We start from the raw sequence: 12993 nt of genomic DNA, 5'->3' as shown, positions 1-12993 counted from the left end.
TTCCTTTATTTCTGCTCTGACAACTTTGCAAGCTGACAAAACCAGGTTTTTAAATAATGTTACCGAATTAAAAAAAAAAAAAAAAGAGATTAGTGCTAAAAGGAAGTTTCTATTTACAGAAATGATATAATGCATCACAGTAAAAACAGACAGACAAGTTTTTAAAATTATAGTAATAAACTATTTAATATGACATTTAATTCCTTTTAGGGATAACCAAATACATTTGACATTTATTATAATTTTTTTGCAATTTTTCCAAACTCATGTCTTTGAACTTTGTTTTGATTTAAAAATTAAGAAGGGCTCAAAAATCATCTTTTTACCTAACAAAAATTACTTTCCTGTTACCAACACATTAGTAATTGTAAATTTCTTAACAGTTTAAGGGCTTTTTAATCCTTTATGCTGTTTACACTGTGCACTCTATTTAGCATGGGCTATAAACAGACTGGCCAGTTTCACATCCTGCTTCTTTTGAATCCATCTATTTCTTCAGATTTCGTGCTGCTGCCCATCACAGAGAGACGAAGTGGGTGAGGTCATATCTTTTATTGGACCAACTTCTGTTGGTGAGAGAGAGAAGCTTTCAAGCTTACACAGACCTGAAGAAGAGCTCTGTATAAGCTCAAAAGCTTGTCTCTCTCACCAACAGAAGTCGGTTAAAAAAAAAAAAAAAAAAAAAAAAGCTATCACCTCACCCACCTTCTCTCTCGAATATCCTGGGACCAACACAGCTACAACACCACTGCCCGTCATTATAGCATCCATGCACTTTCCATGTAAAATAGATTGGCAACAGCGGGGCCTCTTGACGATTTTATGAAGTCTCTGGCTCTTCCCTTTCTCTGATGCATCAGAGCAATAACAATGTTTGGATACCAACACAGTGGGGATGGGAGGGAAGATTTCATCAAAGACTAACTTTTCACCGAAGCTCTTTAATGAAAATGTCTGTATGAATGCACACACCTCAACACTAGATATGGGTCCTACCTACTTGACCATTCCCCTTAAAGTTACACTACAATAGCCAAGTCAAAGGTTTCAGCCCACTTACAGGGACACAACTGGGTCATAATCAAATTTTGAAACGGTATTTAACTGGGTCAGCTGACTTGGGGCTTGTCCACGTTGGGAAAAAAAGCCCACAGTAGTTGTTGTACACTAACTACTCCGCACTAATTCCTCATGTGGATGCTCTTACTGAGCGCCTTTGTGCACATTAGCTCAATGTGCTTTGGAAGCGTACTAAGCTAAGCCACCTGAGGGCACTCTGAGTGTGCACTAGAGTGTCCACATGAGGAGTTAGTGCAGAGTAGTTAAAGTGTCTTAAATTCAAACCATAGCTTAGTGAGTAACTACCCCATGTAGACAAACCCTTGGTTACAGTCACACTTTAATATACTGATATTAGCCTAGTCAGTGCTGGGTTTTATCCCCATTATAAATACAACCATATTACAACACAGCTATATTTCCCACTTCTCCCCAACAAGGTCATAAACTTCCAGTAGATCCCCAACTCTGACAGCATATCTAAGTCAAGCTGAAGTGTTGGATAGGAACAAAGCCAGAAATAATTATTCTCCAGCCTACGCTATAAATTGGAATCATGTCTTTGAGCACAATTATGCAGTAACCAGTTTCCCCAACATGTTTGCATTTGTAGCGTAAGCCAATACCCACTCAGGGAGAATTTCCAACGGTCTTGGTTAAATGTCCATTAAAGTCAACACACAGTAAATCTCTGTCCTTATTAGAGCAAAAAGCAATTAAGATAAAGTTGTATGCAGCCCTGTAAGGAAGCAAATAGCTCACATGATTCACCACTAAACTCCCCACCCAAAACACTGGAAGTTTTTCCTGTTGAGACTTAGGAAAGCCTGTTCTGTTCCTCTAAGAGCTTTCTATTTCCCAGACAGTCAGGTGGCATGGTTATCATTTTAAATGCTGGTATGGTTAAACGTTACAGTGACACACTCATCTAACCTGCTCCCTCCCTTCTCCCCCACCCCCAGCAGAAAGCTATACATTTGTGGAGTCTCCACTGGTGGCTCAATGGTACCCGACGCATAGCTGAATGAGTATGCTAGTTTTAAAAGGAAGCCCCAAAGGGCCACCATGTTTTGAACATCCATCCACCCCGTATCAGCAGTAAGTGATGACACCAGATGGCAGAAGCTGGTGTGTGACAGCAGTCTACAGAAGAGAGTGAGTTCTGCACCACAAACTGCAGGGACTTGGAAAACCTACTCACCTGCTTGCCCCGGGAGAGTACAAATTTTGCTCAGGTGAGTGAGCTGAGTAGGGCCAGTGTTCTACAAGCTCTTTCTACGGAGGGAGTGGGAAAGGCAAGAAGTCTCTAAGCTGCTTTTCTTTGCTCAAGAGGGGAAGAACCAGCAGGAGCCCTTACCCTTCTGTGCAAGAGAGTGGTGCTTGGTTCTGCTTCTTTAATAGGAGTAGAGAAGCTGGAACCATTGCTACTTTTCCTGGAAAAGAGCTGATGGGAAGCTGAGAGCATCTTGCATGACCCAGAGCCAAGTATTAGTTTAGCTGGTAGAGAGGGATCCCAGCATTAACTGGAGAGCAGGGTTGAAAGAACCCCAGAATCTGTTTATTAGGGAGCCACAAGTGGATGGGAGTGCTAAATTCACACTGTCACATCTTAAATGTACTTAATTCAAAACATACATGAAAGAAGTTAAGCTCTGGCATGCATAAATCACAAACACAAATGGGGAAAGTGGTCTAGTCAGTGTTGCTATTTCACTTTTTACCATAATGTATTTTTTACAAGCAGACAAAACACCCACAATTATCTTTAAAGAGACTGGAAACAGAACATGGAGTTGGTCATGTGAATTCTTTCCCAATTTTTAGTGTTCACTTTTAGGCTAATTATAACTTTGAATGGGGGAGAGAACCCACTTTTAAATAGTGTTTAAAAGAGGTTTTTCTTTTTTAAAAAAATTTAATTTGCTCCCACAGATTAGCTCCCAGAGAATTTTGGGGGCCTTTCAATCTAAGGTGTTTATAAGGAGCCAATTCACAATAGGATCCAGAGCCCCCAAGCAATATTCTATACCAAAGAAATGTTGAACATGAGCCTACTCTTAAAGGCCCATTCAAGTAAAAAAGTGAGTTCTAATTAAAAACCTCAACATCTTAACAGTAGAATAGCCTCTATTTTAAAATTGAAAAGTTTTATATTATTGTAAATTACATTACAACATACCAAGCAGTCTCAAGCGTTTTGAAACCTGCAATACAATGACTCAATATGCTTCAGAATGGAGGGCAGACTCTCTTTTAAAATAAGAATAGCAAGTTTCCCCTCCCACCATTTTATAACGGAAGGAACTGGCATTTCCAGAAACACCAGGAGCTGATGATTGTCACTGGGAAATCCAAGCATTTCTCGGCCATGTTTCAGACAACAGTTCCTTTTTATGTTGAGCCACAAGTCCATTTGCAAAAAAAAATTTTAAAGCTGTTTTAATATTTTAATTACGAAATGCACAGAGAGCAGGAAACGAAAGGGTGTTGTAGTTATGCAAAGTGTGGGTCATTAATAAGCACATAAGAACGGCCATACTGGGTCAGACCAAAGGTCCATCCAGCCCAATATCCTGTCTACGGAGAGTGGCCAATGCCAGGTGCCCCAGAGGGAGTGAACCTCACAGGTAAAGGTCAAGTGATCTCTCTCCTGCCATCCATCTCCTCTGACAAACAGAGGCTAGGGACACCATTCCTTACCCATCCTGACTAATAGCCATTAATGGACTTAACCTCCATGAATTTATCCAGTTCTCTTTTAACCCCTGTTATAGCCCTAGCCTTCACAACCTCCTCAGGAAAGGAGTTCCACAGATTGACTGTGCGCTGAGTGAAGAAGAACTTCCTTTTATTGTCTTAAACCTGCTACCCATTAATTTCATTTGGTGGCCTCTAGTTCTTACATTATGGGAACAAGTAAATAACTTTTCCTTATTCACTTTCTCCACACCACTCATCATTTTATATACCTCTCATATCCCCCCCTTAGTCTCCTCTTTTCCAAGCTGAAAATTCCTAGCCTCTTTAATCTCTCCTGATATGGGACCCGTTCCAAACCCCTAATCATTTAGTTGCCCTTTTCTGAACCTTTTCTAATGCCAGTATATCTTTTTAGAGATGAGGGGACCACATCTGTACGCAGTATTCAAGATGTGGGTGTACCGTGGATTTATATAAGGGCAATAAAATATTCTCGGTCTTATTCTCTATCCCTTTTTTAATGACTCCTAACATCCCGTTTGCTTTTTTGACTGCCGCTGCACACTGTGTGGATGTCTTCAGAGAACTATCCACGATGACTCCAAGATCTTTCTCCTGATTAGTTGTAGCTAAATTAGCCCCCCATCAATTGTATGTATAGTTGGGGTTATTTTTTCCAATGTGCATTACTTTACATTTATCCACATTAAATTTCATTTGCCATTTTGTTGCCCAATCACTTAGTTTTGTGAGATCTTTTTGAAGTTCTTCACAGTCTGCTTTGGTCTTAACTATCTTGAGCAGTTTAGTAGCATCTGCAAACTTTGCCACCTCGCTGTTTACCACTTTCTCCAGATCATTTATGAATAAGTTGAATAGGACTGGTCCTAGGACTGACCCTTGGGGAACACCACAAGTTACCCCTTGCCATTCTGAAAATTTACCTTTATTCCTACCCTTTGTTCCCTGTCTTTTAACCAGTTCTCAATACAGGAAAGGATCTTCCCTCTTATCCAATGGCAACTTAATTTACGTAAGAGCCTTTGGTGAGGTACCTTGTCAAAGGCTTTCTGGAAATCCAAGTACACTATGTCCACTAGATCCCCCTTGTCCACATGTTTGTTGACCCCCTCAAAGAACTCTAATAAATTAGTAAGACATGATCTCCCTTTACACAAACTATGTTGACTTTTGCGCAACAATTTATTTTATTCTTTACTATTGTTTCAACTAATTTTCCCGGTACTGACGTTAGACTTACTGGTCTGTAATTACCAGGATCACCTCTAGAGCCCTTCATAAATATTGGCGTTACATTAGCTATCTTCCAGTCACTGGGTACAGTAGCTGATTTAAAGGACGGGTTACAAACCATAGTTAATAGTTCTGCAATTTCACATTTGAGTTCTTTCAGAACTCTTGGGTGAATGCCATCTGGTCCTGGTGACTTGTTACTGTTAAGTTCCTCAATTAATTCCAAAACCTCCTCTAGTTACACTTCAATCTGTGACAATTCCTCAGATTTGTCACCTACAAAAGACGGTTCAGGTTTGGGAATCTCCCTAACATCCTCAGCCGTGAAGACTGAAGCAAAGAATACATTTAGTTTCTCTGAGATGACTATCTCGATCGTCCAGGGGCCCCACTGGTTGTTTAGCAGGCTTCCTGCTTCTGAAGTACTTAGAAAAACAGCTAGCCAAAAACTCAAAAGGCAACAACAAAATGTTTTTAACTCCTTTTTGGCTTTTCTTGTTACATTTTTACATTTAATTTGGCAGTGTTTATGCTCCTTTCTATTTACCTCACTAGGATCTGACTTCCACTTTTTAAAAGATGCCTTTTTATCTCTCACTGCTTCTTTTACATGGTTGTTAAGCCACGGTGGCTCTTTTTTTAGTTCTTTTATTGTGTTTTTTAATTTGGGGTACACATTTAAGTTGAGCCTCTATTATGGTGTCTTTGAAAAGTGTCCATGCAGCTTGCAGGGATTTCACTCTAGTCACTGTACCTTTTAATTTGTGTTTAACTAGCCTCCTCATTTTTGCATAGTTCCCCTTTCTGAAATTAAATGCCACAGTGTTGGGCTGTTGAGGTGTTCTTCCCACCACAGGAATGTTAAATGTTATTATATTATGGTCACTATTTCCAAGCAGTCTTGTTATAGTTACCTCTTGGACCAGATCCTGCGGTCCACTCAGGACTAGATCAAGAATTGCCTCTCCCCTTGTGGGTTCCTGTACCAGCTGCTCCAAGAAACAGTCATTTAAAGTATCGAGAAATTTATTCTCTGCATTTTGTTCTGAGGTGACATGTACCCAGTCAATATGGGGATAATTGAAATCCCCCACTATTATTGAGTTTTTTATTTTGATAGCCTCTCTAATCTCCCTTAGCATTTCATGGTCACTATCACTGTCCTGGTCAGGTAGTCAATAATAGATCCCTACTGTTATATTATTAGAGCATGGAATTACTATCCATAGAGAGTCTATGGAACATGTGGATTCATTTAAGATTCTTATTTCATTTGATTCTACATTTTCTTTCACATATAGTGCCACTCCCCTCCCCCCCGCATGACCTGTTCTGTCCTTCCAATATATTTTGCACCCCGGAATGATTGTGTCCCATTGATTGTCCTCACTCCACCAGGTTTCTGTGATGCCTATTATATCAATATCCTCCTTTAACATGAGGCACTCTAGTTCACCCACCTTATTATTTAGACTTCTAGCATTTGTGTACAAGCACTTTAAAAACTGTTCATTTGTCTGCACTTTTCTGATGTGTCAGATTCTTTATGTGAATGTTTCTCGTCTGATCTGGCCCATACTTTGTCCTCTTCCATCCTTTCCTCCTGACTAAAACCTAGAGAATCTCTATCAATAGATTCTCCTCTAAGAGACGTCTCTGTCTGATCCACGTGCGCCTCCGCAGCAATCGGCTTTCCCCCATCTCTTAGTTTAAAAAGTGCTCTGCAACCTTTTTAATGTGAAGTGCCAGCAATCTGGATCCACTTTGGTTTAGGTGGAGCCCATCCTTCCTGTATAGGCTCCCCCTATCCCAAAAGTTTCCCCAGTTCCTAATAAATCTAAACCCCTCCTCTCTACAACATCGTCTCATCCACGCACTGAGACTCTGAAGCTCTGCCTGCCTAGCTGGCCCTGCACGTGGAACTGGAAGCATTTCTGAGAATACCACCACAGACATCCTGGATTTCAGTCTCTTTCCTAGCAGCCTAAATTTGGCTCCAGGACGTCTCTCTTACCCTTCCCTATGTCACTGGTACCTACATGTACCACGGCCACCGACTCCTCCCCAGCACTACACAAGTCTACCTAGATGCCTCGAGAGATCCTCAACCTTCGCACCAGGCAGGCAAGTCACCATACGGTTCTCCTGGTCATCACAAACCCAGCTATCTATGTTTCTAATGACTGAATCTCCCATTACTAACACCTGCCTTTTCCTAGTGACTGAAGTTCCCTCCCCCGGAGAGGTAACCTCACTGTGAGAGGATACCCCAACATCATCTGGAAGGAGGGTCCCAACTATGGGAAGTTTTCCCTCTGTTCCCGTTGACTGCTCTCCTTCTTTGGCCCTTTCATCCTCCTTAACAGCGCAGGGGCTGTCTGACCGGAGGTGGGACAAATCTACAGTGTCCCTGAAAGCCTCATCAACATACCTCTCTGCCTCCCTTAGCAACTCCAGTTCCGCCACTGTGGCCTCCAAAGCCCATAGACGGTCTCTGAGGGCCAGGAGCTCCTTGCACCAAATGCACACATATGCCACCCGCCCACAGGGCAGGTAATCATACATGCTACACTGAGTGCAATAAACAGGATAGCCCCCACTCTGCTGCTGGGCTTCTGCCTGCATTTTCTCCTACAGCTACCTAGGTTAATGATAGGGTTTTTTGTATAAATCAAGAAGTTTTGATTACAGTTTAGTTTAAAGGTTTTAAAGAAAGGCAAGTGTACCTTGCCCCCTTTCCAAACTCCCTGTTAGCGGTCCCTGGTCGCTTGCTCACTGCTTTATAAAGCCGTGGCCTTCTTGATAGCCCCACCCCCGACTAAGGCTCAGCCAATGAACAGAGGCTTCTAATGGTGGTTTAAAATCTTAATGGTTCCTATTAACCAGGACATAGTTAGATGGCTGTAGATGGCTCTGTTTTACTTGTAAGTCTTCCTGTATACCTGTGTGCTGGCAAGTGGGCAATGAAGTCTTACAGTGACACGATCATGTCACCTGAACTGGAATCCATCTTTAACCTGGGGCTTTTCCATTGAGAAGGAGGGGTGGGAACCCAGAGGGACAAAGGATTCCTGCCTTATGCAAAAGATATATAAGTGGGTGGAACAGAACAAATGAGAGGGCCATCATGAGAAATCCCCTAGCTACTATCTGAGCTGGAACAAGGGCTGTACCAGGGGAAAGGATTGTGCCCAGACTAGGAAGGTGTCCAGTCTGTGAAAGAAACGTATTGAAATATCTCTGAGGGTGAGATTTTATCTGTATTCAGTTTTATTACTGTATTAGACTTAGACTTGCGTGTTTTATTTTATTTTGCTTGGTAATTCACTTTGTTCTGTCTGTTACTACTTGGGACCACTTAAATCCTACTTTCTGTATTTAATAAAATCACTTTTTACATATTAATTAACCCAGACTCTGTATTAATACCTGGGGTGCAAACAGCTGTGCATCTCTCTCTATCAGTGTTATAGAGGGCGAACAATTTATGAGTTTACCCTGTATAAACTTTGTACAGGGTAAAATGGATTTATTTGGGGTTTGGACCCCATTGGGAGTTGGGCATCTGAGTGTTAAAGACAGGAACACTTCTTAAGCTGCTTTCAGTTAAATCTGCAGCTTTGGGGCACGTGGTTCAGACCCTGTGTCTGTGTTGGAGCAGACTGGCATGTCTGGCTCAACAAGACAGGGTGCTGGAGTCCCAAGCTGGCAGGGAAAGCAGGGGCAGAAGTAGTCTTGGCACATCAGGTGGCAGTTCCCAAGGGGGTTTCTGTGATCCAACCCATCACAATGTCCACCAGGCAACAGTTGCCCCCAAGAAGAATTTTAGAATGACCAAGCAAAGCATGCCAAGAGGGAGAGATGTGCATGCACAAAGCCCGAGTAACAGGGATATATGCAGGTGAAGCACAGAGGAGTTGGGGAGTGGAATCCCAGTTCAGGATCAGGAGGAGAAGCTGCTGCACAACCCTCCCCACCACCCTAGCCTATAGGTAGGCATGAAAGCTGCAAACTCTCCATGACACTGCTGTTGAGCATGAGGACTACTAATGTTAATTATGTATCCTGCAGCTCCTTCTTAATTCTGTGCACTCAGAATCAGTCTAAGCAAAATCAGAGATCCCTGCTGTAGAGCATACAGTTTGTGCACACTGCTTCCTTTCCATAGACACTCCACTGGTGAACCACTACCCAACACTCCAGCCACACCATAGTAGTGCACAGATTTATTCTGGCCTTCTGCACAGGGTGAAGTTTCCTGGGTCTTTTGTTATGCTGGTCTACTCACACTCTTAACAAGGCTTCTTTTTTAATTCATCCCCTTCCCACCTGAATCTGGAATTTCTGATCTAGTTGTAGCCCTGTCAAACTTGAGATTTTTGGCAGCTTTATAAAGTTAAGTATTTTTACGCTAGAAGACACGTAAAGTTTTGAATATGAAGAGTGGACCTTCTGGACAAATGATCTTATTTTTTTCTTGGGATACCAGCACGACTGTCCCATCTCAGTCTCAGATTAACAAAACCCGTAACATAACCACAAAAATCTCTCTCTCTGTTTATATTATTCAGTCTATTCCAAAAGCCCAAATTAAGCATAGCAACCAAACCGGCCTTTTCAGGATGAGCTTTCCTCTCCCCTCATTTTAGTGAGTAAGGTCACCAGCAATGTTCACACACAAAGTCAGCACAGCAGTTGCCTGCAATGACTACTATCTTCAGCTCAGAACTCCTCAAGCTGCGGTCCACAGAGAACTTGGGTGGTCACATCACACTGACTTTTCCTCCTTATTCACAGTTACAGTACAACCTCAGAGTTACAAACGCCTCGGGAATGGAGGTTGTTCATAACTCTAAAATGTTCATAATTCAGAACAATGTGTTATAGCTCTTTCAAAAGTTTACAACTGAACATTGACTAAACACAGCTTTGAAACCTTACTATGCAGAAGAAAAATGCTGCTTTCCCTTCATTTTTTTTTTTTTAAGTAGTTTACGTTTAACACAGTACCCTACAGTATTTGCTTTTTCTTTTTTTCCTCTGCTGCTTGATTGTGTACTTCCAGTTCCAATGAGGTGTGTGGTTGACCTGTCAGTTTAATGTGCGTTCATAACTCTGAGGTTCTACTGTATTAAACTGCATTAAAATCCAACTAATATACACCTATACTGCAACGTGTCAGAGTATGGGGGAGAAGCAGCCCATGAGACAATCTCTATATTAAAATATTGCACATGCAAAGGAACCTCCCTCCCTTATATAGTTAATGGATTTATGAGGCCTCCAATGCTTAAAAGCGAAACTGTTAATTTCAAAGCTAGGCTTTGTCTACACTGAGGATCTGCCCTGGTTACAGCCACCAGGGCAGCTAAGTGCACACCCTGGAGTAGCCAGGCAAAGCGGCTGTTATGATGCTATTTGCTCCTTAGTTTCAAGCAAGCTGCACTGATGCTGTAGCTTGTTCACGCTGGAGGTTTGCACTGGTACAGTTATACCAGTGGCTGGCCACTGACGGCTGAAATCCCCAGAGTAGAGAAAGTTGTAGAAAAAGTTAGGATTTTTCTTGTAACATTGGCAGGTAAAAACAAAGATTGAAGTGTGATTTAAGATGGTGTCACTTTAATGTGGAGTTTAATTCTTTTACATTTGAATAGAAGTAGGTGTTATAAAAGGATTGCCATACACAAGTCACATGTTTTATCTGAGAAAATCTAAGTAATTAGTTTGGGCTACGGTATGCGTTCCTAGCAAATATACAGTTTGATTCATATGATATCATCAGGTCCATGGATTGCCAAAGTTTGGGTTAAAAAAAAAAAAAAATGCACCAAAGGACCTGCAGCAAGCCTGGCATCAAGTTTCAACTCTCCTGTAAGATGCTGTCCAGGGGAAGAAAGGAAAAAAAAAAAAAAAAAAAAAAAGGCTTGGGGGAGGGGGCAGATGATCAGGAGGAATCCAAAAGAATGAGTATGGTCTGTTTAAAATGTGGGTGAGATAACACACAGCCATATTCTACCAAAGACAGCTGGTGGAAACAAACCAACTGTAAATGAATGCCCACCTTCGCTGGAATAATTTAGGCTCTTCATCTTCCGCATATGTGTAATTCCTAGGGAGTTTTTAGTTAAATGGGGATCTCTCACACCTGTCAGCTGAATCAGGGTTCAAAATGCAAAATACAGCACTCAGGAATATTGTGTTGCTTTGTGAAACTCCCTGCAAAACTCCAAGTTAATTGTTGTATGAACAGATTGTTTAGAGAACTAGCTATGGTAAAGGACCACTGTATGCCATTTATTTAAAAGCAGCATGTCATTTTAAAAAAAACCAACAAACAAAAAACTAAGCATAAATACACTGAAATCACAGATTATTTAATGTTGGAATATGAAAGATTTCATATTTCTGGTACAGACTCAGAGTCTTTCAGGTCAGAAAGGATCATCTAGTCTGACCTCCTGCACTTTGCAGGCCACAGAACCTCACCCACCCACTCTTGCAAATAGACCCCTAACGTCTGGCTGAGTTACTGAAGTCCTCAAATCATGATTTAAGGACTTCAAGTTACAGAGAACCCACCATCTACACGAGTTGAAACCTGCAAGTGACCCTGGCCCACACTGCAGAGGAAGGCGGAAAAAACCCAGGATCTCTTGCAATCTGACCTGGCGGGAAAATTCCTTCCCATTCCCAAATATGGCGATCAGTTAGACCCTGATCATGTGGGCAGGACCCACCAGCCAGACACCTGGAAAAGAATTTTCTGTAGTAACTCAGAGCCTTCCCCATCTAGTGTCCCATCACCAGCCTTGGAGATATCTGCTGCTACCAGTCGCAGTTCAGCTAAATGCCCTTGTGGGCAGTCCCATCATACCATCCCCTCCATAAACTTAGCAAGTTCAGTCTTGAAGCCAGTTTTTTGCCCACACTGCTCCCCTTGGAAGGCTGTTCCAGAACTTCACTCCTGTGATGGTTAGAAACTGTCATCTAATTTCAAGCCTAAACTTGATGATGGCCAGTTTATATCCATTTGTTCTTGTGTCCACCTTGGCACTTAACTAACTCCTCTGTTTCCCTAGTATTTATCCCTCTGATGTATTTATAGAGAGCAATCATATTTCCCCATCTTTGGTTAGGCTAAACAAGCAAGCTCTTTGAGTCTCCTCTCATAACTTAAGTTTTCCATTCCTCGGATCATCCTAGTAGCCCTTCTCTGTACCTGTTCCAGTTTGAATTCATCTTTCTTAAACACAGGAGGCCAGAACTGCACACAGTATTCCAGATGAGGTCTCACCAGTGCCTTGTATAATGGTACTAACACTTCTCTATCACTACTGTAAATCTCGCCTGATGCATTCGAGGACTGCATTAGCATTTTTCACAGCCGCATCATACCGGCGGATCATAGTTATCCTCTGATCAACCAATACACCCAGCTCTTTCTCCTCCTCCGCCATATCCAACTGATATGACCCCAACTTATAGCAAAAATTCTTGTTGTTAGTCCCGAAATGCATGACCTTGCACTGTGCACTATTCAATTTCATCCCATTTCTATTACTCCAGTTTACAAAGTTGTCCAAATCATCGTGTATGATATTCCAGTCCTCCTCCTCATTGGTATGATCAGTGTTGTTACAGGTTCCACCCAAAAGATGAGAGAGGGTCAAACATATGGCATACATGTCAAGAGTCACCTGTGTCACGTGCATTTTATCTGTAAGACAATTCAGTGCTGCCATGCCACAAAGTGTGTGCCACAACACAACTAATAAGACTTCCTACAAGCAAACATGCGACATAGCTTCACGGGCACACATTCCGCACACCACAAAATGCCACAGGAACTTATTGCATAAGAATGCAGTGAACAGTAACCAGGCATACTGAGTGATTGTGTAAACAGGTGGCATTCGCACTGCTTCAGAAGAAATACACACACTGTATGAGGTCAAATTCACCCCTCTCTTGGTAATCTTA

The 12993-nt window shown here is 41.9% G+C and overlaps 1 protein-coding gene across 5 annotated transcripts in view; it reads right to left on the bottom strand.

The window, feature by feature from the left end:
• The window catches only part of RAI14 (retinoic acid induced 14), a 123124-nt gene that overhangs the window by 96437 nt on the left and 13694 nt on the right, over nt 1-12993 (bottom strand). The gene's annotated exons all lie outside the window — the stretch shown is intronic.

This window comes from Natator depressus, chromosome 5 (assembly GCF_965152275.1).
Source record: "Natator depressus isolate rNatDep1 chromosome 5, rNatDep2.hap1, whole genome shotgun sequence".
Taxonomy (NCBI): domain Eukaryota; kingdom Metazoa; phylum Chordata; order Testudines; family Cheloniidae; genus Natator; species Natator depressus.
The sequence above is the reverse complement of the archived record's forward strand: the minus strand, read 5'-3'. Positions and strand labels throughout refer to the sequence as shown.